Source organism: Cryptomeria japonica, chromosome 10, assembly GCF_030272615.1.
Source record: "Cryptomeria japonica chromosome 10, Sugi_1.0, whole genome shotgun sequence".
In the NCBI taxonomy this organism is placed as follows: domain Eukaryota; kingdom Viridiplantae; phylum Streptophyta; class Pinopsida; order Cupressales; family Cupressaceae; genus Cryptomeria; species Cryptomeria japonica.
Window position 1 is genome coordinate 749,829,698 of NC_081414.1, and position 27,286 is coordinate 749,856,983.

Consider the following 27,286-nt stretch of genomic DNA (forward strand, 5'->3'; position numbering starts at 1 on the left):
TAAATTTTTGTATTCGCTTTTGCTTAAGAAATGGCAAGTCATGCTTTATTTGATAGGACCCTATCGTATGGTTGATTTGGGTACCTGTTTCGGTCCTCGGTCTCAAGTTGAATGTTATTTGTTGTGGTGTTGTATTGGTCATATCCTTTATGTGGGTGTCATATGATGATTTGGGGTTGACCATAGTTGGTCAGGTCTCTAGTTAGAGTACCGTCAGTAAGTGTACCTCTTTTGAGTCGTGTTTGATCAAATGGTTGTTCCCTCCATTTTGAACTCTATTTGTCTGACTATGTGTATGTCTTGGTTTTGAGTTCGTCTAAGTATAGTCTAGTGTCGTATGGGAAAGTGGCTTTCGATTGGGGGCTGCGCCCAAAGTGGCTGCTGGGTAACCCATCGAGAGTGAGTCTAATAAGTGATAACCTAACAATAGATTAGAATGTTAATCTCTAAGTAAGATAATTGTGCCTCACACATGGGACGAGTGCTAACATAGACTCGACATGCTGTGAGAAAGCCTGAAATGGCAAACCATCATCCTTGTCTTCACGAAAGGATGTGTGGGTCCACATGAGGCTTGGATGGGCCGGAGGTACGGATTAGGATTGCCAGGGTAACCCAGTGTATGGGGCCGGAACCTATCAAGACCTGTCAGGGTAGCCATACCAGGTTGTGTGATGACACTTGTCCCTACGTTCGCTAGTGTGTGTTGATGTATGGTCTTGATAGGAGCACTTTTGTGGAGTTGTCCTATTGCTTATTCCCTTGTGAGTATCTGGTTTCATGTTATACCTTGGGTTGCGATGACTTAGTTTGCAATGCTCCAGTGGACCTATGTATTTGATTTGATTATGTTCAGCTAGATCCTTTCCTTTCAGGGATCGTTTATGTATTTATTGACCGATGCGGTCGCTTGTATATTGTTTATGTTTCGCCTTGATGGCAGGATTGTAAATGGTGTAACCTCATGTATTCTTAACTTTATTATTTACCAGAGGGGTCTTGCAATTGAGCAGACCCGAAGATGTAGCCCTTTAGGGGTGAACTCTGAGATGATCTTGTGTTATGTGATGCTTTTGCTCTTATGTTTCCTTATTCAATTTTATCATGTATGAATGGCATATGTTAGAATGTATAAGATGATAAGATGGAATTAATTTGTATGCTTGTATGTAGTCCTCTCTTGATTGCAGTAAATTGGAATATGAAAGAATGTAGCTTAGGATAATGGATTATATTCAATCATTGTTAAGGAAATTAAATATGTGTGGAATATCTCATATGTTTATGATGAAATTCTAGTGTGTTAGAATATTAGATGCATGGCTTAAATTTTAATGAAAAAGCTTGAATGTAGGATATGAATAGATCTTAATGGATGAACCTTATCTTGTGAATTATATTTCCATCTTTTGAAAGAAATCATTCTTGTTTTAGAATTATCTCGTTGCAAGATGATCAACTTATTGGATTAAATATGTGAGTGAAGTGAATTGTGATATTTAAGTAATCACGTTGGGAAACTCTTTAGGTGTTAGTTGATGTCTTCTGCTGTGTAATCTAAACTTTGATATCTTGTTGTATCTTAATGATGTGTTTAACTTTATAAAAAAAATTATTGCACTCCATTCGTGTGTTTTAGCTTTATCCCTTCAGGGTTTCCTGGCGGGGCATTACATGCACCCCGCCCCTGCCTCCCCTCAGTTGCCTCTAGATGCTCCATCAAAATTGAGTTTGCACCATCCAATCTTCGGGGGCACCCATTTGCATGCTTTCCTATCCTCAGATTTATCTATGTTCCCTTTCCCAACAAACGGGGGAATCTTGATCCCTTTCCACTGCTTCCTAATATAGTTATCCAACTCTGTAAATGTCTTATCATATTATGGTATGTTCATATTCCTATTGTTGGAGGTTTCTGTGATGGAGGCCTCTATTTTTGCTATCAGCATTTCTGTCTTCATTTCAATATCCTGAAAGATTGTCCTGTTTCTCTCCTTCCAAACCTCCCAAATTACTATTGTTGGGCTACAAATCCATAGGTTATGGAAGATGCTATTCTTTTTTATTAGTGGCCAATTTCTGAGCCAATCTTTTAGGTTAGCAATGATGGCTCCTGACCATCCTAATTGTGCCATCAACCAATACCAGCATTTTTGTGTGTAGTTACAGGTTGTGAATAAGTGATCATTTGTTTCCTCATCTTTCTTGCATAAGACACACATTGAAGGCCCTTCATACTCTCTGAGTTTAAATTGTTCCGTGGTAAGAACTTTCCCCTAGAATGCTGCCCAGGCAAAAAAGCCAGCTTTTGGGAGTACAAATTTATCCCAACAAATTGTGTTTGGGGAGTAGTCTTTGATTATGTTTGCCTCCTCATAAATGGTTCTAAAACCATCTTTGCAGTTATATTTTTGATTCTTTGATTTTGACCATATAAGCTCATCCGACCCAGGTCTGAGAATTATTGTCCTACCTTCTAGTATTTGCAACAATACTTGATCCTTGTTGTCCACTAATAAATGGGACATGTTTTTCTATGTCCATCCCGTTATTGATTCAGGTGCCAACATCATGTAATCCCTTACATGGTTCCCCCATAAAGATTTCATTTGATCTTTAATGTTGTTTGTATCCATTAGACGTCAATTGAGGAGTGACCACCCCAGGAATCCTCCCAAAACAAAGTTGTTCTGCCATCATGAATATCCTAGGATAGGTACATAATAAGTGTCTGGCTTTCTCTTATTAAGTTCCAGATTCTAGATCCCTTGGGAGGATGTGCTTCCCTAAAAATAGCCTCTCTTTGATTTTGTGACATATATTTGCTCCTAAGGATTCTAGCCCATTTCGCTTCTGAGGATGCATATATTTTCCTTGCCAATTTTGCCCCTAAGGCCATATTTTGCCATAGTAATTTTCTTATTCCTATTCCTCCATCATTCTTTTCTCTACATATCTTTTCCCATGAAATTAGTTTCATTTTGTTTTTATCTTCTGCACCATTCTAGTAGAAATCTCTCATTATTTGACTTAGTTTTTTATACATCCCTGATGGAAGAGGTATACAAGATAGAAGGTAGATAGGTATTACTGATAATACTATTTTTATGAGAGTTAATTTGCCTACCCCTGTCAGCCATAAGGCTTTCCATGATGCCAACTTCTTTCTTACTTTTTCAATCAATGGATCCCAAAGTTTGTTCGATCTGTTGCCTTTGTCTAGGGGCATCCCTAAATATGTTAGTGGTAGATGTCATTTTTTGTATCCTAGATATGAAGCTATCATGTGTTCTTCCCGTGGATCTGTTTTGAAGAAGAATACTTCTAACTTTTCTTTGTTTACCATCTCTCCTGAGGCTAGCCCATAGGACTGTAATATTTTTTTAATTTCCTTAGCTTCCTTTAGTTGTCCTTTTCCCAAGATCATTGTATCATCCGCAAACTATTGATGGGTGCATAGGTCAACTCCACTCATGATCTGAATTCCCGACAGTTTGTTGGACCTCTGTGCTACCTCCAAACTCCTTCCTAGGGCTTCAGATATTATTATGAATAAGAATGGGGATAAAGGATCCCCTTGTCTGAGTCCTCTAGAGGTTTCAAAAAAGCCTTCTAGTTTCCCATTTAGTAAGATAGAGAACTTAGGGTTTGATATACAGAAGTGAATCTAATTTATCCATTGCTTGTTGAAGCCAAAGGCCTTCATGCAGGTGCATAGGAAGTACCGATCCACTTCGTCATAAGCCTTTTTGATGTTTAATTTTAGTAGCATATTGGGCTGCCCCTGGATTTGGTAGGAGTGGATGGCTTCCTGCACAATGATGATTTCATCTAAAATAGATCTATTGGGTACAAATCCTATTTGTTCTTCTGATATTATGATAGGCATTAATATTTTTAATCTATTGGCCATGACTTTAGCTAGTATCTTATAGATCATGTTGCATAGCGAAATGGGTCTGAAGTCATCCCATTTTGAGCGGTTCCCCTTCTTTGGGATTAAGGCCAGAAAAGTGTTGTTGATTTCTTTTAGGAATCTTCCCGCATTGCGAGCGGATTCCAATGTATTTGTTACCTCGTCCCCTAAGATTTGCCAACATTTCTGGAAGAAGCAAGCAGGAAAGCCATCCGCTCTGTCTCCATGAAATTGATCCAGGGTTGTTTTAACTTCTTCGTGTGTGATTTTGGATTTTAACATTTTGTTGTCATCTTCTGTTATTAGGTTGGGTATGTTGTTTGTTAAGATTCTATTGTTGGTGAGTTCTGAATGTTCCCAATTATTGAGAATGTTTTCAAAATACATGATTGCATCTTTTGCAATCTGGTCTTGATCCATTATGATCTGATCGTTGTTATTGGTGTTTTGGGTTATTTTATTTGTTGCTATTTTAATTTTAACACTATTGTGAAAGAATTTGGTGTTTTGATCCCCATCTTCTAACCATGATTCTCAAGATTTTTGTTTCCAGTATATCTCTTCTCTTGCCAAGATGCCTTCATATTCACTTAGGAGCCTCTTCTTAGCTTCATATGTCTCAGAAGTCATCCCATTTTGCATAACATCAATGTTTATTGTCTCCATTTCTTTCTCAATTCTTGCCTGTTCCTCAAAGATGTCTTTAAATTTCTATTTGTTCCAGTCTAATAACTTGTGCTTAATTTCTTTCATCTTAGATACCAGACAAAACAATTTTGATCCTACAACAGTGCTTTCCTTCCACCATTTTTGTATATTGGGAAGGAAGTCTTCGTGTGTAAACCACATTCTCTCGAACATAAAGGGATGCTCTGTCTACTTTGTTTCCCCCATAAGTTCTAAGTGTACTGGGAAGTGATCAGACCCTAACCAGGGTAGCATTGTAGTTTTTAGTTATGTGTGGAACTCATTTAGATCTCCCTTAAAGAAGAATCTATCTAATGTTTTTGTGATGTTAGTGAAATCGTTTCTCCTATTATTCCATGTGTGGAAGCCAATCTCTGTTTCGATTTCGAATAAGTTATTGTTGTTTATCTAGTTTACAAAGTCTCTTTGTGATTGTTTCATGATTGTTTTACCACTGCTTTTATCCAATGTGTATAAGATTGTATTGAAATCACCACCTATGATGATGTGTTTTCCCTCGTACATCCTTAAGAATTGTTCAATTTCCTCCCACACTATTTTCTTCTTTTCTGTTGGGATTGGGCCATAAACATTAATGATTATAAACTCAAGGTTAAAACTAAGGGTTTTGACTCTGCCAGCCATCCAATTTTGCATTTTGGATTGGCATGTGAATGCAATCATACTTTTTCTCCATATTATACCTAGTCCTCCTGATGCCCCTATAGATTCTATAGCTTCCATTTGCCATTGGTTAAATTTTCTACTAAAATTATTTATTTCATTCTTACTTAGTTTTGTTTCTTGTATCAAAACTAGATCCATGGCAGATTTCAATAAACTTCTCTTAACTAGTCTCTGTTTGTTAGGGGCTCTCAAGCCCCTAACATTCCAGGTAAGTATGTTTATACCTCTGCTAAGGGGAGGGGTGATTTTCCTGGCCCCAATAATGTTGTTATTTTGGCCTGCCCCTCTACATCCCCATCCATCTTTCTTTTGTCTAAAAAAGACTTCCTACCTCTTTTGTTGCTCATGGTTTTTCCACAGTAAAGAGTTGTTCTCTCACTTCCTGTCTGAATAATACCTCTATTTGTTGGATTGGGTAGGTTATTATCTACTATTTTGTTATTGTCTTCTACTTGCATATTGATTAATTCCTTGATAATGAAATCTCTTTCCTCATTTTCATTCAACCCTTCCACCACAGGGTATTCCTCTAGATTGGTGAAGTTTGCAGTTATGTCTTCTTGAGCCTCTTCATTAGGGTTACTGATCTGAGAGGGTGTTCTATGAATGGATTGAACCTGTTCTATATTGGGGACATTACCATTTTCTATCAATTTTGTTGGGTTATCGATGAGTATTTCATCTACATATTCCTCGGCTAGTTTCCCCATTAGGTTTTCTATAACCTTGTTCAATTCATCTTGGATTTGCTCTTCATTGTTATGGATCTGAATTTCTAGGGTTCTGTTATTGTTGTTTCCCAAGACCGGGGGAGGAGGAGTTGTTGGGGTATTCTCAATCCTTTGTTGTCCAGTGTTTATAATAAAGCCACCCTTGTTCATATTAAATTGTATGTCTAATTTCCTATTTGGTGCTACAATTTTGTCCACAGCTGATGCTTGTGGCTTCTGAAGATTATGGTTTGACCTCTTACAGAAGGCTAGATCTTCTGCTACTGGCCCCTTAAACCATATCGGCTTTAGAGTATATGTGTCGTCGGTAGTTTCTAAAGTTATATTTTTTAGATTTTCCTTGGCTTTGTTGAATTCTATCAGGATTTTTATGTCTGAGCTATCCGCCCAATTTTTTTCAACCGCTATGAATTTGCCCAGGCTTTCCCCTATTTCTATAAGGATTTTAGCATGCATTAATTCTATAGGAACATTGTGGATTTCTATCCATTTTGCTTCCGTTTCAAATTCAAAGCTTTTGGCATCAAAATTCGGTTGCCAATCTATGAAATTAAAATTTCTACCTTTATAGAAAACATAATCTTCATTAAGAAGTTTAACCTTCATAGTTTTATCATTGCATTCTATATATATGAAGTTGTTTACTAGGGTTGTTATACTTACCTGGCCATGGAATTTTGTTTTCCACCATTCCACAATTTCTTTGATTGGTAGGTTATTCCCTCCCTATTTTGCGAAGAGATCGTGCTCTCTACAGTACTCGCTTAGGGCCTTTGCTTCGGTAGGGAATTTTATTTTGATGGGCTCTGAAGCGAGATTTGATGTCGCTAGGGCATCCTTCTTTCTTGCATCTTTGTGGGGCATACTGTCCCGCTTCATGTCCAGGACCTTATTGGCAAATTTAGGGCCAGTTATTTCCCTTCCTCCATTTTTCACAGGTCTACCATAACCCTCCATTCCGCTAGTCCAAGGGCACGTTACCTATTGCGATTTGTAGATGGATTCTCTCGAGCCTGAGTTTGTTTGAGCGCCTAGTGGAATCCTATTTGCCATGGTGGCGCAGCTAGGGATTTGCGATGTGATTGGGATCACCCACATTTGTGGTTGATTTGTTGCCCTGCCTTTCTTCGTCTCTGCCCTAGCTGCTTTCCTTCCCATTTCCACAGTCCTTTCTTGGGTATGTGCTGAAACATTCCTCACATACGGATGCTTATTAGCCAACTCTTGAATCCTGCCCTAGTTTAGACATTTTTTGTCGTGGTGTTGAAATGAGTAGTTTTCGTCTGCCCTCGCAGCCCATCTCCTTTCTACCCTAATGGTTTTCTTGTTTTTTGCTAATTCCCAGTTTTGTTCCTGCTAGAAGGGAGCCCTACCAGATATTGTGGCAATCCTATCATGTGTTCTCCTCTCATCGACTGCTTTGTTGTCCACATATCTACCAAGTTGCAGAGCCATTGTTTTTTTTATAAATAGGTACTTTAAAATTATTATTATATATAGTCTAATTGTAATTTACTTTCTGATCACTTGTTTTGGACTAATGATCCCATGAATTTTTTGCAAGAATGTTATATTTTATAAAAATCTTAGTGACATTACATTGTAGATATTTGGGCCCACCATACGTAAAAGGTGGAACATCATATGTGAACTAACTCTAATCCACTATTTTGATTTCATATCATTGCTAGAATAGTTTTCCTTTGATCCATTTCTTGAACTATAATAAATGTCGCTTCAGCTCATTTCTGAATCTAATAGGTTTGTTTTTGCTTTAAAAGGTGGAATGACCAAGAAAAATGGTTAAAAGATGAATTGACAAACCATTTGGTTGAGAGGTTTGGAAATGACACCTTTGACAAAACCAAACTCCTTGAAAAAGCTGGCACATATCTAAAGTATGTGAGGGACCAATACAGGACCCATTTAGAGAAGAACGTAAAGTACAAGCGTCCCCCCATGATTCCAGAGAGGGAGTGGAAGGACTTGATTTTGGATGCCAAGGAGAGAATGGAAACGAAAAAAGGAAATACACCACCAGACACCAAAAAGGTGCGGGATACTATTAAGAATGTAATTATGTACTAATTAATTACTCTTTATATTTATATAATCTAACATATTTCAAACTTTTCATAGACTCAGTGACATGCCAAAGGCAACCAAGGCAAGACAAGAAAATAATGGGCAACACAAACTCGGTTCTGGTGGTTATATGAATCTTGCTGCACAAATTGTAAGTATCTATAAACGAAATATCGCATCAAAATATTTATAAATTGCAGACGATTTTTTTTTATCAAACAATGCAAGCAAAATTCACAATACCAAGCAAAAATGCAAGGCTTTGAATTCAATAGAGCGCCCACAAAAGATGACAAGAGAATTGCCTACCAGCAAGGCTATACAGTCGTGGCTGATTGGCTACGAGAATTGAGTGGGCAAACACAAGATTCTGGTGCATCCGTCACACAGGTAAATAAGCTAAATGAAAATTGTTTCAAATTGAATACTTTACCAATAATCTAATTGATGTTGAGTTCCAACATAAAGTGACTATATTTGTATTAAATAAGCAAGCAATGATAACAATGTGCATGACATTGGAATGCATCCTGCTAATCGTGAAACACCACCTACACATGAAGGTCCGAATGTGCATCCCAGTACTGGAGGTATTCATTTGCTATTCAAATTTATTTATGTAATTATTAATACAATTAAACATCTTAATTTATAATTAGAGTAGTAATTAATGTAACCTTTTTTGTTAATATTTTAGAGCATGTAGTCGGTGTTGACCAAGTGGAGCATGATGCGGGTACACAACATCAGGAACGTGATGTTACTCAATCAGGTAAAGAGGACCACTGTTATTCCTTTACACAAATATAATTACAATTGGTGTTCAACATTAATGTAACCTTTAGTATTTCAACTCCAGATGATCTAGAGGGTGTTCAAAATGTTGAGGTTGAGGCTAGACAAAATGATGTGGCCCCATCAGGTAAAGAGCGCAACAATTATGTTCTCTAAATTAATGAAATACTTGTAACAATAATAAAAAAATGTTTTTGAATTTAACCCATTTCTTTGTTATTGCAGAGGACCCCCTTTCGCTTCAGTTTCCTCGTCCTCAATATAGGACTAGGCATACATCGAGATCACGAGCAGAGGGCGGAACAACTGAAGAGTGGGGAAATGATGAAGAAAACGATGTTCCACTTAGTCTTTTCATAGCTTCAAAGAAAAAACAAAAAAAGAAATGATTGTAATCTATCTTATTTGATAATGACTGATTTTTATGTGTTAATGAATGTAATTATGTGCTAATGAATGGTTATGAATGATATGTGTTAATTAATATTGATGAACGTTGCATGTTAATTAATGTTAATCAATGTTATGTGTTAATGAATGTTATGTGATATTAATGAATGAATGTTATATTTTATTAATTGTAGAAATAATGAATGAATGAATGTTAGATGTTAACGGGGAATTTAGAGTGATGTTAGGGAGGGGGGGAGAGGCCAAATGAGCTTCCACCTTCACATGGTTGGCCCTGTTAAGTAGAAAATATTAAACTATTCTCGAAACCAAGAGAAGATCAATAAGATAACACACTTTTCAATATTTCATTATGTTGCACAGTTAATCTTATTGAATAATGTATATTGAATCTTAATTGCAGGGTTCAACAGAGCCAACACAAACAACAATACCACAAGTTGTTGGGTATAATGAACTCCCATATTGTCTTGTATGTACACTAACAGTATGAGTTGCTTCTAGTGTTGATATCCATGGCAGGACTGCAAAAGTTATGAATATGCCTCATCCTTGTAAGTTTTTTTATTACTTGACATTTACTTTAGCATTTTGATACTTCATTAATGAGATGTTTTCAAATGTATATACCATGAATACCTCGCTCTTGTATGCTTCATGATCGACGTGTCTTCAACATGTCCACTCCATGAGAACCTTTCTCATATATGCTTGTACCTTATGTGTATTTATGTATTACTTCATGGTTTACATGTATGATTCATGCCTTGCATGTATTCATATGTATGGTTTGTACTTTACATAGCTCCTTCATGCATTATGAGCATTACTTCATGCCTTGCAGTCTTCTCAAAATATTGTAAAATCATTCAACAAGAAAAAGAGTAGTAGAGGCTACATACCAAAATAAATTAGATCTCCCTCTTTATTTCCTCACTTTCTTCCCTATTTTCTTCCTCCCTTCTTTATCACTTCCCTTTTTCTTTATACACCAATCTCACATTATTCAAAACATAAATAAATAGTTTAGTAATAAGTCGGTCCTTCTTGTGCATCCATGACTATTGATATGACCAAGTAATTATTCTTAAGTGAGGATTTAGTAGATATATTTTGTGTGATATGCTCACCCAACTATATCAGCTATATAGGGGTTTTATGCAGCCAGTCTTCCTTCAACTAGGGACAATATTTGGGGTCAAGAGTGCAGTTAGGTTTGGGTATAACCCACTCTTATAGAGTTGACCTTTAACCCTCCATGTTTTGTTGATGAGCCAGTTTCACTTGCATGATGACAACCCTGGCCTTGTGAGTGGAATTTCACTCTAGCATGTGGAGCAACAGTTTTGGGACCAAAGTCCCTTCTTTATCACATACCAAAATAAATTAGATACTCTTGTTGATCGTTTGGTGGCTTTGAATAATGGATCCTTTGAAGAAGTGTGATCCTTGTAATTTTGGCCTTCCATAATGTGAAAAGAGGTTATGTTATGAATAATGGTCCAGATGATTTAGTTATTTCTTATTATGTTGAGCATGAGTAAATTTGGGCTTCCTTGGTTGTGGTCACTATTTTCTACTAACTATTGTGATTTAGTGTGACTTGAGCATGGACTTAAAGTAATCAAGAGAGTGGAAACAATCTTCAAGTGTTAAAGGGGGTACGCGGCCTTGACCAAGGGATAAAAGTATCAGGAAAGTACAAGTGGTTCATGTGTAGATCAATGTATCATTCACCTGTTAATTCCTAGCAACATTCTCAAATAAACAAGCAAAGAGGTATGTTGATGAGTGTATATATACATTTTATGTTGCCATGATATAAGTAAGATATCAAACATGTAACTTAGATTGATTTGCAATTTCATTCATAAATATTAGATCTTCCTTGTGGATTTTTGAATGGATAATGTCTCGTTGATTTCAATATCTTTATTGCAATTACTCTTTTCAGCATGAAACTCCACTCATTGAGGTCTCTTACTAAATGCAAATCAGTTATCCTATCAATGATGATACATTTTGCATACATTTTATGGGGAAATCTTATTAATAGCTATGGTTGGGTTGTTCATTGTTTTGTGAAAATATATACAAGTAGATTGGGACATTAGAGTTATAAACACCGTAAATTGTGTTTGAGATCACTGTCCTAATTGTAACAGTCAATCACAATTGGCGCCACACCAACATCGTTGTGGCACCAAGGTTTGTGTTAGAGTAATTGGGTCTTTACTTGATTAATTAAACAATATTTGTTTAATTCTTTAAGTTCCCTATTATCTTTTTACACTTAAGCTAACATTAGGTGCATGATAATTAATTATTTTATTAATTATTATGTGCAAGCCTACGGTTTCCCTTTTTATGGTTTCTTGACCTTTTAGAGGTTAATTTTATTTTCATTGTATCATTATCACAATACATTTTTGGTGAATATTGAGCTCTCATCTTTTGAGCATATTTTCCTGTGTTTTTTGTTCTTTAGATTATTTTGCTTCCTTACTTATCCTTGTAACAGATTATTCAGCTTGCAGAAGATCTTCAGGCTCCTGTGGGGTTGTATTTCTCAACTCTCACATGGTATCAAAGCTCAGATCTGCAGCTATCTGTTCTTGTTTTGAGAATTTTTGCATTGGAAGCAGATCTAGGGTTTTCAGGAAGTTTTTCTTTTGTACTTAGGGATAGGCCTTTTTTCTGAGCACTTTGGGCCTAAACGGACCTCACCATCATGCTCAGAAGGCCCAAAAACCCCTATAGTCATATAAACTTGCCTAGTTTTGACTCCTGAGCATCTAGGGGTAATTTTTCTCCAAAACCAGGTTGTACAGCCCTGGCACGCAAGTCGAGAAAAAAAATTTAATAAAAGTATTTTTGCCTTTTTATGGCATGCAGGCCGAAATTTTGATTTTTTTATAAAAAATCATCAAAAACAATTCAAAATAATTCAAAAAGAAGGCAAAAAAGCAAACAAGGGAGCAAGGGTTTCAAATTTTTTTTTTTGGGAGTTTGGGTATTTCGCAAGTACCGCAGCGCTGACAGTCTGGTTGTCCGGACTTGTCAGTTCGACCCCACCTTCCAGCCCGGCCCCAACCGACATTGCCCTGTCGGCCCTCGCCGGCCCTCCCGCCTACCACCAGCTGTCACCCAGCCCAACCCGCCACCGCTGGCAACCTCCGCCACCACCCAGCCCAGCCTGCCACCACCATCGCCCAGCCACCTCCGCCGCCGCCCGGCTCAGCTTGCCACCGCTGCTCCGCCTAGCCTTCTCCTCCAGTGCCCACCACTTCGCTGCTCCTCCCCGAAGCACCACCGGAGTGCCACCAGAGCGCCGCTCGTGCGCCACCTTCTCCTGGCTCCTCCACCGGACCTCCACCCTCTTGCCTTTTTGAGGGGGGGTTTGTTTTTTGGCCATATCTTGAGCATCCAGAGTCGAGTCATTTTTTTGAAAACGAATAGGCGTCGGAAAGCTGATTTTGAGCTGGACCTCATGGTGTTGGATTTTTTTCCCAAATCTGTTGTTTGACTATACGTTTTTCCAGTCAAAGTCGGGCCTCTTTTCTGCACTTCCGGGGCCGTAGAATGGGCAAATAGACTCTGTTTTTCAAAATGGAATAGGCATTGGAAAGCTCTCAGCATGCTCTATTCAGATTTGTGATCATTTTTCTCAGAATTTTCATCAGGTACATGAGATATCAGTTTTAATTTTTTTTGCTTATGCACTACTTCCTTCTCATCAGTATGTACTAGGGTTTGGGTTTATCTATTGTGGGGGGGTGTTTTTTTCTCGCTTTCTATCATTTATATTAGAAATCAAGAACACCAAAACTCTCAAAACAAACAAACCCTTCTACATCTTCTATCTATTCTGAAAGATCACATAATAATAATAAAAAAAACAAGCAGGTGCAGGTGCAGAGTTTTGTTCTCATGGCAGATTCTTCAGTTGAGTTGTTGACTTCACACAACTATCACACCTGGAAGCCCCGCATCACGAGGCTTCTCCGAGCACGATGGTTGTGGTCTTGTTTGGATGAGGTTCAGCCTGTATTGCAACATCCTTATGAGCTTCTTCAACACAAGAACACGATGGATGAGGCCATGGGTTTGGTCTCCTTGCATGTCTCTGACAGTCTTCTGTTTCACCTTGATGAGTTGCTCACTCCTCGGGCTATGTGGTTGAAGTTTGATTCTCTCTTCAGGAGGGTTAATGAGATTCAGGCATTACAGATTGAGGCAGAGTTAGTTTCCTTGTCACCTGATTCCTTTTCCACCATTGAGGATTTTTTCAACAAGTTCAAGACTACCAGATCTGTTCTTCAAGGATGTGGCAAGATCAAGATAGACATAGAGTGCATTCACTTGATTCTTTCGAAGCTTCGAGGTCATTTTCAGTTTTTTGTCTCTGCTTTCTACTCCACCATGGTTGGATTGGGTGCTCGTTTCAACATGCCTACCTTTGATGTCTTTTGTGAGCATTTGTCTCATGAGCAATCTCATCTTTCTCAGCTGGATATGCTTTCAGGATCCAAGAACAAAGCATTGGTTTCTCAGTCCTCTAAGAAGAAACAAAAGCAGAAACCAAAGCCAAAGAAGCCTTCTGCAGGTAGTGAGCATTCCTCCAAGCCTGCTCCTAAGTCTGAGTCTAAACCACCATTTCCTCCCAAACATGGGAAATCTTCACAGTCTCGTGAGTCTTCCTCCAAGACTAAGAAGAAATCAGGAGACACTTGCAGTTTTTGTGGCAAGGAAGGACATCCAGTTTCCAGGTGTTGGAAGCGTTTAGAGGCTTTAGAGGAAGCCATGCAGCAACATCACATTTCCTCACCTCAAGCATCTTCTCCTTCCACAGGGAAAGGTCATGCTCTCACTGCTCGAGCTTCGACCTATGGGTCCACATGGATACTAGATTCAGGTGCTTCTCACCAGATGACTCACACTCAGCAGTTGGTTACTTCTCTTGCCTCTTGTGGTACTTCACAGATTGCAGTGGGTGACTCAGTTCAACTTTCAGTCTTGGGTTGAGGTTATGTCTCATTGAATGGGGGTACTTTGCATGATGTTCTGGTTGTCCCTGACATCTCCACGAACCTCCTGTCCATTTATCAGATTTGCCACTCTGGCTTTGGTAAGACAGTTGAGTTCTCACCACATGATGTGGTTATTCGGGACCTCCATGACTCTAATTTAGTTGTCACTACTGGGAGTGTTGATACTGCATCTCGTCTGTACAAATTTGATGGATTTGAGCCCTCTAAGGGTGCAGGTTCCTCTCTTATAGCACATGCAGATTCTGTGAGTAAGCTTTGGCATGAGCGCTTGGGCCATGTCAATTATAGATATCTTCAGCAGATGAGTACACAAGCACTTGTTCTTGGGCTCCCCCAGATTTCCTGCACTGATGGTGTTTGTCATGGTTATGTGCTTGGAAAGCATCACAAAGATCCCTTTCCGAAGGGAAGAGCCTCTCGTACTTTGGCACCCTTGGAGTTGATTCATAGTGATCTCATGTCATTTTTCACTCCTTTTTGTGGGGCCAAGTATGCACTCACTTTTATTGATGACTTCTCTAGACGCACATGGGTGTACTTTCTTAAGTACAAGTCTGATGTCTTTGATTCATTTCGAATCTTCAAAAAATTTGTAGAGAAGCAGTATGGTTGTTCTATTCGGTGGATACATATAGATAATGAGGGGAGTATGTGAATCAGGCTTTCAGAGATTTTTGCACTGAGCATGGTTTACAGCATCAGTTTACTGTTCCCTACACCCCTCATCAGAATGGTGTCGCTGAGTACAAGAACAGAACTTTACGGGAGATGGCGAATTGTATGATTCAGTCCAGGTCCATGGATTCATCTTTTTGGGCCAAGGCAGTCAATTGTGCCAACTATATTCAGAATTGGATGCCTCACAAGGCGATTCGACATATGACTCCTGAGGAGGCTTGGTCTCATGACAAGCCCAATGTTTCTTTTTTCTGAGTGTTTGGCAGTGAGGCATGGGCTTTCATTCCTGATGCTCAGTAGAAAGCCATGGAGCAGAAGAGCCAACCACTCATTTTTGTTGGCTACTGTGAGGATGTTAAGGCGTACAAGTTGTTTGATCCTGATTCCAGAGAGGTCCTGTTTCGACGGGATGTTCAGTTTGATGAGCGCCTTCCCACAATGGTACCCCGACTCCAATGTCTACTCCTCTGCCTACTACGACAACTGCATCTCTTCAGGATCTTTTTTAGGATGATTTTGATGATGGTGTTGATGATCCACCATCCCCCCTCCACCTGCTCCACCTCAGATGCCTAAGTGGGCTCGCTTTACTATTGAGGCGACAAGTTCTATGGCCGGTGATCCTTCAGATACTCGTTGCACCCGTTCTCCTATTGTGGGTTCTAGTCTTTTGAGTCATGCTATTTGAAAGGATCCTCAGAAGTTTTCAGAGGCTACAAGACACCCTGAGTGGGATTATGCTATGGAGGATGAGTATTCTTCTTTGATGAGGAATCATACTTGGGATCTTTGTCCTCTTCCTAAGTGCAGAAAGATGGTTACGTGTCGCTGGTTGTATCACACTAAGTATGTTGCTGATGGTTCCATTGATAAGTACAAAGCACATCTTGTTGCGAAGGGTTTTTCACAGGTTGAGGGTATTGATTACTCTGAGACATTTGCCCCTATCGCCAAGATGAACTCCATTTGCTTTGTACTATCTCTTGCAGCTTCTCGGGGATGGCCTATTTTTCATGTGGATGTGAAGAGTGCCTTCTTGCATGGGGACCTACAAGAGAAAATCTACATGGAGCAGCCTCAAGGATTTGTGCAGGACAGTTCTTTGGTTTGCAAACTTCAACATTCATTGTGTGGTCTCAAACAGGCCCCTTGGGCTTGGTATGAGAAGATGGATTCTTTCTTGCTCTCCACTAGTTTCACCTGCAGTTATTCTGATCACACTGTGTATATTCAGCTTCTTGAGGGTGACATCATGATTCTTGTGCTATATGTTGATGATCTCCTCATCACAGGTAGCTCATCCTCTATGATTCAGCATATTCAGCGAGCCTTGATGGACCAGTTTGAGATGATAGATCTCAGTCTTCTACACTATTTCCTTGGTCTTCAGGTGATTCAGTCTTCTGATGGGATCTACATTTACTTGCAAAAGTATGCTCTTGACATGCTTCAGTGCTTTGACATGCTTGATTGCAAGCTTGCTCCCACTCCTTTTCAGTCAGGGGTTGTTTTGATTACTGCTTGTCCCACTCCTTCAGTAGATTCTACAATTTACAAACAGTTGGTTGGCAGTTTGTTGTACCTGACTCACACTCATCTTGATATTTCCTTTGCAGTTGGCCTTGTCTCTCAATTCTCCCATAATCCTCATGAGAGTCATTGACAAGCTACCAAACATATTTTGCGGTACATTCAGGGCTCTAATTCTCATGGCATTCACTATACATCAGGGGACCCTCACATTGTTGGATACACTGACTCAGATTGGGTTGGTGATGTCACTGATCGGAAGTCTACTTCTAGCTTTGTTTTCTGTCTTGGCTCTGGTCCTATCACATGGTCTTGCAAGAAGCAGACTGCTCATGCATTATCATCTACAAAGGCTGAGTACCGATTTGCTGTGCTCGCCAGTCAGGAGATCTTATGGCTTCAACAGTTGATGATTGAGTTTGGTTTTCCTCCTGATAGTCCCACTGTTCTTTGGTGTGACAATCAGAGTGCTATTCATATTTCTCACAACCCGGTAGAGAATCAGCGGACAAAGCACATTGAGCTTCACATGCATTTCATCCGCCAGTTGATTCGAGATGGTTCTCTCATTCTGGAGTACATTCCCACTGCTGAGCAGGTTGCAGACATCTTCACGAAACCTTTTGCATCGCTGTGCTATCTTCAGTTGCGCTCTATGCTTGGGGCGAAGGAAGTTGTCCTTGGGGGGTCTTTATGAGGCCTTCCTTCCTTCTTCTTCTTTCAGCATTTCTTTTATCTCTTTTTGGAGAGGAGTTTTTTCCCACTGGGTTTTCTCTTTTTTCTCCGTTTCATAGAGATTTCATTATATTTGGGTACCTGATTAGGCCTTGTTGCCGGGACCCATCTTTCTTGCTTTCAATAGCTGTTCTAGATTTTAGCTTCTCCCTAAGTCTAGCTTAAGGGGGGGTGTTAGAGTAATTGGGTCTTTACTTGATTAATTAAACAATATTTGTTTAATTCTTTAAGTTCCCTATTATCATTTTACACTTAAGCTAACATTAGGTGCATAATAATTAATTATTATGTGCAAGCCTAGGGTTTCCCTTTTTAGGGTTTCTTGACCTTTTATAGGTTAATTTTCTTTTCATTGTATCATTATCACAATACATTTTTGGTGAATATTGAGCTCTCATCTTTTGAGCATATTTTCCTGTGTTTTTTGTTCTTCAGATTATTTTGCTTCCTTGCTTCTCCTTGTAACAGATTATTCAGCTTGCAGAAGATCTTCAGGCTCCTGTGGGGTTGTATTTCTCAATTCTCACAGTTTGTGCATATTGGTGTAAGGCTACTCTTAGGACATTTCATTACCATTACATATCCACACCTAGGGTTTCCAAACACAACTTGTTTGAGTAGGTAGTATCACTGGTTCACAATTGGTACCCTTAGGACAATCATTAATATTTGGTCTATGGCACTTTTTTATGGCTTCTAAATGCTTCTATGGGGTGTGCGGGGGTCCCACACATCTCTTCCAACATTCCATCCAAGGCACTTCACTCTCACCTATCTTACATTCCACTTTCTCTATGCTACTATCCCAGAGGTCCAATACATTATGAATATCAGACCAATCAATCAAATCTAGCATGTGTCTCAAAGGTTTTGGAGACCTGAAAGATAGAGAAATGAAAATACATATTTACAGAGCCTTTCCAACCAGTGGTGTGAGTATTTAATGGTGAAAAGGCCAAAAATACATTTTTTCCCCACTCATTGGAAACCCTAGTGAGGGTTTTGATAGTTTTTGGAAAAATAGTGATATCTTCTTCAAATTTCAATGGATCTCAATGCCACAAAAGATGAAATGAAGGTATTTCACTTCTCCACCATATCCAATTGACTTCTAATGAAAATATGATGAATTTCATAATTAAAAATAATGAGAATTGGACTAAAACATTTTTGTACTTTTTGTATGAACAAAAATCTCCAACTTCATTTAGTAAAACTTTCAAGATTCAACAAGACAAACTTGGGTGGTGTGACAAAGGCCTATTTATGCCCATCCAAGTGGGTTAAAATCTCAAACTGCCAAAAACCAACCTCCCAAGCAAATTTTCAAAAGTTGTCATGACAATAATAACTTTTTACAATTTTTGCCCAATGGACCTCAAACTTTCCCAATTAGGTCCAAATACATCATAATGGCCTCAAATGGCCTTATTTAGATGAAATAACACAGAAAACAAGAAAAAAAAAAATCTCAAATTTTGACTGTTTTGGCCAAACCTATGCTTATCTTGCAATCGTAATGTTTCATGAGGTGACAACAACTATGAGTTTTAATGGACGCTTTCATTAAAGGAGTTGCTACATATCCTTCCTCAATTGTGTAAACTACTTTATGTAAAACTCCATTGGATTTATATCTTAAGACTGAAATCTAAACTTAATTATTATTATAATGACATCAAGCAAACAATAAAGTAAAGAAAAATGGCTTTAATTCATGATTAAGTTTTCGGAAGATTTGTTTTTGTGATGCCCCTTATAAATTATATTAAGCAAGTGTAGTGGATTCCCGATAATCATCCCATTTCATAGGTTAAATGGTTGTTTGTAATATTTCAACTATTTATTTCACTTCTAATCACCAAAGGTCTTTTGTATAAGGTTTTGCTTGGCTTCAATTTTTCTTTACCTCATTGTTTGCTTGATGTCATTATAATAATAATTAAGTTTACATTTAACTCTTAAGATATAAATCCAATGGAGTTTTACATAAAGTAGTTTACACAATTGAGGAAGGATATGGAGCAACTCCTTTAATAAAAGCATCCATATACCCTTGTCAATATCTTCCCACTAATTATAGTGATCATGGGGCAAAGATCTAGACAATGGAGTGTAGGCCATGGTTCAATAGTCGGGCAAACTTCGTCACTTTTGTCTACCCATTGATAGAAAGCCCTTTCAAGGGTTCCTTAGGGACCCATTCATTCTGCATAGATTTGTTATATGTAGAAACCCTAGAATTAGCAAGCGATCGTGTTTGTCACATGATCCTTGTACTCATGTTAGCATGCTAACCAATATATATAAATTGAGATAAACTAATAGAGCTAACAAATAGAAATTGAAGATAGTTGAGAGACATGATAGACAAAGAAAATAACTATCAAGACATTATTGTAAGTTTGTAAGTATGATAGTAGTTCTTTGTAAATTTAATGTTCTTCCACTATTTTGTTAATTGTTATTTAATTTTAGTCTACCTGTAGTATTGTTGGTGTGTAAATATGTCTCACTCTAATACTTGATCAAGCACAATCATCTTGTGATTATGAGAGCTGTATAAGATCTTCAATAGGTTCTTTGCATTCACTTTTCCAGGGAGAAGCAAAATAAACGAATATGCTTAAGAAGATATAGAAATGAACTTAATATAAGAAAATGGCCAAAAGGTCATTCACTGGATAACAATAATCAACAAATGCATAACATAAGAATTCACAAATTAAAAATTCAAAAGTGTTTCAATTCACAATGGCAATGGTTTCATATCCCATCCTTTATGGGTACCCTTGGACACACCTATTGGCCACTAGACTTTTATCACCCTTTCAAGGCTTGATCCAACATTACAAGGCAATATAAACATCATGGTAAACTAGTCTTGGGCTTGTGACATCATAACAAGTGCAAATTAGTGGATCTCAATAATGCCACACATACTATCATTGATGGTTACTAGTCCTTTGCAATTAGGACTGTCAATGTTGATGGCCAAAGGCCAAATCAACACATCTATGCCTTAAAAAAAAAACCTTGAAACTAACTTGCAAAACCTACACAAGAACTATGACCAGTCTCTTGGACTTCCAACCTCCCAAACCCTCCAACAAGACTCTGTTTTGTAGCAATGACACTAGTAATTTCAATTTATCGCAATTTGTCCTTCTAGGATAGTCAATAGTGCTTGTGCTCTTCCTTTACAGCATGATCTCCAACCTTGTTGATCGGATGCACGGGGACCCCACACATCTCTCTATCACCAAACATAAGGTGAATTATTCTCGATTCATTCAACATGGTGTATATTCAATCTTGTTGTCCTTGAATGTCTGATACATGGAGATATCAGCCCCTCAATCCTTCACCACAAATACAATGTGAGAAATAGAGAGTGAGCTCAGCATAGAAATGCTTCCCTGAAGAAATAAGAGAGGAACCTCAAATATATAAAGGTGAGAGTGGAGTTGCAAATGTAACTCCCAAGTCTAAGCATGCCATCTAACATCCTATGTGTGTGAAAAGTGCCACAATCCTCATACAGCGAAAATATAATATTCGACATATTTGGAATAAATAAAATGAGATGAGACAACTCAAATAAGACAAAGGACTTGTAGGGATTCCTTAGGAATATTCCTACAAGTAACAAGTAAAAGGAAATTAACTTTACCAAGTAAAGGTTAATTCCCAACAATAACAAATGATACAGAAAGTAAAATAGAAGATTAGAGTTAGTTATCAAGAGAGATAAGTAAATAATTAAGAAGCAAAAAATCACAAGAGCTTATAATAACATGAATGCAAAATAAGCTAGAGGAGTGGATACATATATTGGAAGGAAGGGAGACAAAACCAATCAATGAGAAAAATAGCTCTAACTACCAAAAAATAGTGGGATTTACACTCATAAAATATGCCACCTACCATAATATTCGTCTATGGTCAGTTTGACCCACTCACTTATAAATAATCCAACTAAATTAAATGTGTAGGAAAATAAAATACATCCAACTAAAAATGAATTAGAAACCTAGAATTTAACACCATCCTTATGTGTAGACTAGGTGGGTTAAATGATGGGTCCTAGAAATTGAATCTTTATGAGATATATATGTACAAATAGATTCCCCTCAAGAGAAGAAACCCCTTCAAAAAGAGAGATTAAATCCAACCCATAAATAATGGAAAAAAAACCACCCAAGTAGAGAGAATGAAGGGCTAAGTATACCTTAAAGAAGTAACCTCTTACATCTCTAGAAAGTATCATATATGAAAAAACTTATTGTAAAGTGTTTTGTGAAGGTGTTGACATCTATTTGGAATTTAGGAGGTGTTGGATATGAACAATTGGTATTTGAATATGCTCTTGATTCTAGTGAATGTGAACCTCTATGTGACTGGTGCTATGAAATTTTTATGGTACTAGAGTTTTTATAGAATATGATAAATGGTCATTCGAGATAGATACCAAACTTGCAGAGAATATGTTGAAGGCAAATGGATTTTTCTACTAAGATAGAGCTGTACCATTCCCATTAGGTTGATAACCTAAAATGGAAACCTGATGGGGGCAATGTTGAAAATTTGCAAGGGAGTCAAACGCTACAAGCTTAAGAAAAACATCCAAAGTAGGTTTCAAGTAGATAAAGTCATTGCAATCCAAATGTGACTCATACAACTAACTTATGAAAAGAACAAAGAAGAATAAGAACAACTAACTTAGATAAAGTAGATAAAGTCATTTCATCTCCCTGATTGGGTTGCTCTTCTTCCATTGGTGTTGTCCCTTCCTTTTCCAGAAAATTTGCTTTAAAGGCTCTTGTATTTGGGTTAGCTAATTCCCTATCAGCACCAGAGTTCCTCCCTTTGATCCCACTTTTAATAGGTTTACCAGTACTCAGTGGTTCATACAGTCCTCTTAGTTGGACCATCTCAACTATGGTGCGCCTCATATTAGCTTGAAACCTATGCCCCCTATTGGTAGCTGATGGGGATAGAATACCATTTGTTGTACATATCAATGAGGTGTTCTTTACGTCTAGTTAAGGAGAACCAGTGACAGTATGGGATAATCAATTTTTTTTTTTAACAGAATAAATTGACATCAAAATTCCCATGGGAACCTTACTTTGCACCGACAGGCGAACCGTCAAACCAACAATATTCTCGTTGGTGCAAAGTTTCAGGTTCTCATCGGAATTCTGACGGCAGATAGACTTTGTACCGACGGCCCAACCGTCTGACTAACAACATTCTCGTCGGTGTAAAGTTTCTGGTATCTGTCAGACTTCCGATGCCAACTAAAGAAACATCCGACGAGGATGTTATATGTCCAGCGATACTTCCTTGTCGGATGGTCATCGGTGCATAGTAGTGGGGGTACATCGACATTCTGATATTCATTCGATGATATTTTTGGTTGGAGGAGGGATCATGGCCGTCGTCGAAAGAGTTCACAGTGTCGTCGGAATGCCGACCTTCACTGGCATCGTCAGGAAGTCCGACAACAAGTTTTCAACGACATCATTTGTCCGTAGTCCGACGAAAATTAGTCAAAATTTCGACGATAGGCCGTCGGAAATTAGCCCCGAATGTACTAGTGCTAAGACTTTATAGGCCGCCACAGAGAAGGTGAGGATCGCTGAGGAGAATTACTCCTTGAGTGCAGGGGTTACTACAGGAGGACAGGTAGCCAGTGCCCCAGTCATAGGTACAACTGCCAAAGGTTCTTAGTAGCAGTCTTCAGATGTGGCTAGAAGCCACCCCTCCTCTTTCCACAGTAGCCAATGATTTAAGAGGAAGTAGACATACGGTCTAAGTTTTGTGAGAGGGGCTAGATTTTTGGCTGACAAGAGTCATAGCCGTCAGCAGCGTTATAGGAGACCCGCTCCTACACAGCCAACCCAGAGTTCACAACCTGCCTCTAGTAGAGGCAGTGTTGAGCAGTCGAGTGCTACTTCCGGGAGTAGAGTTCAGGACAAGAGAGGATGTTTTGCTTGTGGGAAGCAGGGTCATATAGCAATTTATTGTCCTCAGCGCACATCTCAGACATCAAGTCAACAAAGGGTAGCTCCAATAGATCTCACTGTTGGAGATTCAAGCAAGACTCACAGGGTGTTTGCGACGGTTGATAACCGTCAAGCAGAGCACGCGACCACCGTGGTTGACACATCAGGTGTGATAGGTGGTATCCCTTGCTCTATTTTATTTGATTTAGGAGCTTCAGACTCTTTTATTACTCCTTATTTAGTTGAAAGATGCGGGTTTGCTATGACAAAGCAGGACAATAGGTGGTAGGTAGAGCTAGCTACGGGTCCAAGGCAGTGGTGGATTCCCTTGTGCTTAGTTGTCCTCTAGTTTTGGGAGACCTTCATACCTCAGTGGATTTGTGTATCATGCCCTTTGGATCTTATGACATAGTTCTTGGTATGGATTGGGTGGGATTGCATCAGGCACAGATAGATTGCAGGAGTAAGAAGGTGCAGTGTGTAGATGATAGCAGAAGGACTGTGGAGATTGTAGGCATTCAAAGGCCTATTTTTCTTTGCATGATTTTTACCATGCAGATGAAGAGGTGTGCATGGAAGGGTTGTCAGTTATTTGCAGTGAGGTTGAGGGATGTAGATGAGGAGGTTAGTACAGAGGAGTTGTTACAAAAACATTCTATCCTTCAGGAGTTTGCAGGTGTATTCCCTAGTGAGATTCTTGGTATGCCCCCTCGGCGAGATATAGAATTTTGGATTGATCTAGTACCAGGAGATGAGCCTATCTCTAGGGCTCCTTACAGGATGACCACCTAGGAGTTGAGTGATTTGAGAGTACATCTTGAGGAGTTGTTGGAGAAGGGGTTTATCCATCCTAGTGTATCCCCATGGGGTGTGTTGGTGTTGTTTGTGAAGAAGAATGATGGTTCTCTTAGATTGTGCATTGACTATAGGCAACTGAATAAGGTAACGGTGAAGAACTGATATCCCTTGCCTCAGATAGATGATTTATTCAGATTAAGGATGCAAAGGTCTTTTCCAAAATTGACCTTAAGTCCGGATATCACCAGTTGAGGATCCATGAGGCAGATATACACCGTACAACATTTCATACCAGATATGGACACTATGAGTTTACAGTTGTGCCATCCGGTCTTACGAATGCACCATCAGTCTTTATGAGCTTGATGAATGGTGTGTTCAAGACCTTTTTGGACAGATTTCTACTGTTCTTCTTGGACGATATTTTGATTTATTCCAGATCAGTGGACGAGCATGAATATCATGTTAGACAAGTCTTGCAATGTCTTAGGGAGAATCAGTTATATGCCAATTTGGTGAAGTGTGAGTTTTTCCAGACAGAGGTCAGATACTTAGGCCATGTTATTTCAGGAGAGGGAATCACAGTTGATCCCTCAAATATTCAGGCGATAGTAGATTGGCCAGCACCCACTAATGTAAGTAAGGTGCATAGTTTTATGGGATTGGCTGGTTAATACTGTAGATTTGTGTGGGACTTTTCACGGATTGTTCATCCCATTACTTCCCTTCAGAGGAAAGGGAAGAAGTTTATCTGGTCAGATCGTTGTGAGACAACCTTCAGGGCACTTCAAGAGAAGTTGACTAGTGCACAAATACTTGTTGTTGCAGATCCATTGCGTGACTTTGTGTTTTGTACTGATGCTTCACTGGAGGGACTACGAGTACTATTGATGCAGAATGGCAGAGTGATAGCTTATGAGTCACGAAAACTCAAGGATCATGAGTTGAACTACCTAACTCACGATCTTGAGTTAGCAGCAGGAGTTCATGCATTCATTCGTTGGAGACATTTTCCTTTAGGGCATCGTTATGAGCTGCACAAGGATCACTGTAGTTTACAGTACATATTCACGTAGCCGAATCTGAATGTCAGGCATAGATGTTGGATGGAGTTCTTGTGTGTATGAGTTCGAGGTGAAGTACATACAGGGTAAGGAGAATGTAGTGGCAGATGCACTGAGCTGCAAGAGACATGAGGTATCAGCGGTGACTTTGGAGGTGGATTTGAGGAGTCGCATACTTAAATCATTACTCGCGGATGCATGGTACCAAGAGGTTAGTTCAGAATTAGCATCGGGTAGAGCCTTGGAGAGCAAGTACATAGGTTATTCAGTAGAGATAGATGGTATTTTGAGGTATATGGGATGCATTTATGTTCCACCATGCGATGGACTTCAGAAATTGATCATGACAAAGGCCCATCATGCACCTTACTCGACACATCCTAGTGTCAAGAAGATGCACGCAAGCTTGAAACAACTCTATTTTTGGGCAGGTGTGAGGAGATATATAGAAGATTTTGTTGCAAGTTGCCTTGAGTGCCAGTGATTTAAGGCAGAGCATCGGCATCGGGCAGGATTTTCACAGTCTCATGCAGTTCCAGAGTGGAAATGGGACATTATTTCCATGGATTTTGTAGTCGGATTGCCCATTTCCTCTTGTAGACATGATGCCATTATGGTCACTGTTGATCGGTTGACCAAGGTTGCACATTTTTCACCGATTAGATCCTCATACACAACATCCACAGTTGTACAAATTTTTGTCAGAGACGTAGTCAGGTTAAATGGGATTCCACGTAAGATCATATCAAATAGGGGTTATGTTTTCACTTCAGCATTTTGGACAACATTACAACATGATATGGAGACTCATTTGAATTACAATACAACTTATCACCTAGAGACAGATGGTCAGACAGAGTGGGTGAATCAAGTTTTAGAGGATATGTTGAGGATGTATGTTATGGATCAACAGTCCAGATGGGAGGATTACCTATACTTAGTGGAGTTTGCTTATAATAATGGATAACATAGCTCCATCAGCATCTCTCCCTACCAAGCTCTATATGGGAGATCATGTTGTACTCCACTCAGTTGGGATAGATTAGAGGACAGGGAGCATATTGGTTCAGAGATGTTACAGGATATGGAGGAGTAGGTTGCTCGTATTAGAGAGCATACAATAGCTGCACATGACAGACAAAATAAATATGCAGATGCCCATAGGGTAGATAGGCAGTTCTCAGTTGGTGACAGCGTTTTCTTGCGAGTTTGACCACGAAATAGCTCGATCCATTATGGAAAAGGCTCTAAGTTGTCGCCTCGATTTGTCGAACCATTTGAGATCTTGGAGAGGATTGGTCCTATAGCTTATCGCCTTGCGTTGTCGCCTAGCTTGTTTCGCATCCATGATGTATTTCATGTATCAGTTTAGAGATTATACCATCCTGACATATCTCATGTTCTTGATTGGAATGCCTTATAGGTAAAGGACGAGCAACTTTCTTTAGAGCTCGTGCGCATTCTTCAGCGCAGAGAGATGTCCCTCATCGGATGGGGGATAGAGCAGGTAAGGGTCCAGTGGGACCCGAATGATGAGACATCGGCCACTTGCAAGGATGCAGGCCAGATGAGAGAGTTGTACCTCTACTTGTTCTAAGGCTTCCAGGAGTAAGCCTAGGCAAAGGGGGGGAGGATGTAATGCCCACACTTGAGCAAACTCTTATTCCATTTTGATAGACTCGATTAGACATTTATTTTTGCGCAATGGATATGATAGACTTGTTTGGATTCACATGATGCATAGATGTATTTTGGCTTTTATATGTGTTTCATTGATGATCATTGATAGACATTGTATGTTTTGTGACATTGGATATTATGGATTTGTGCTCTTGCTTCGTTGCGACCTTATGTGATTAGATATCATGATGATGCTCTCATTGTTACATGTATTTATGTCATGTTGATGCTTAGATGGATAGATCTCATTGATTATTGCTTATGATGTGATGGACATACTAACCCTAGTTTTAATTTATGTAAGATGCATTGCTCATTGTATGACTATTGTTTGATTGTAGGCGTGGGGGAATCAACATCACATCACTCATTGTGAGCAGGATGTACCATTGCGACATTCCTCCACTTGTTTGTTATGTATGTATAT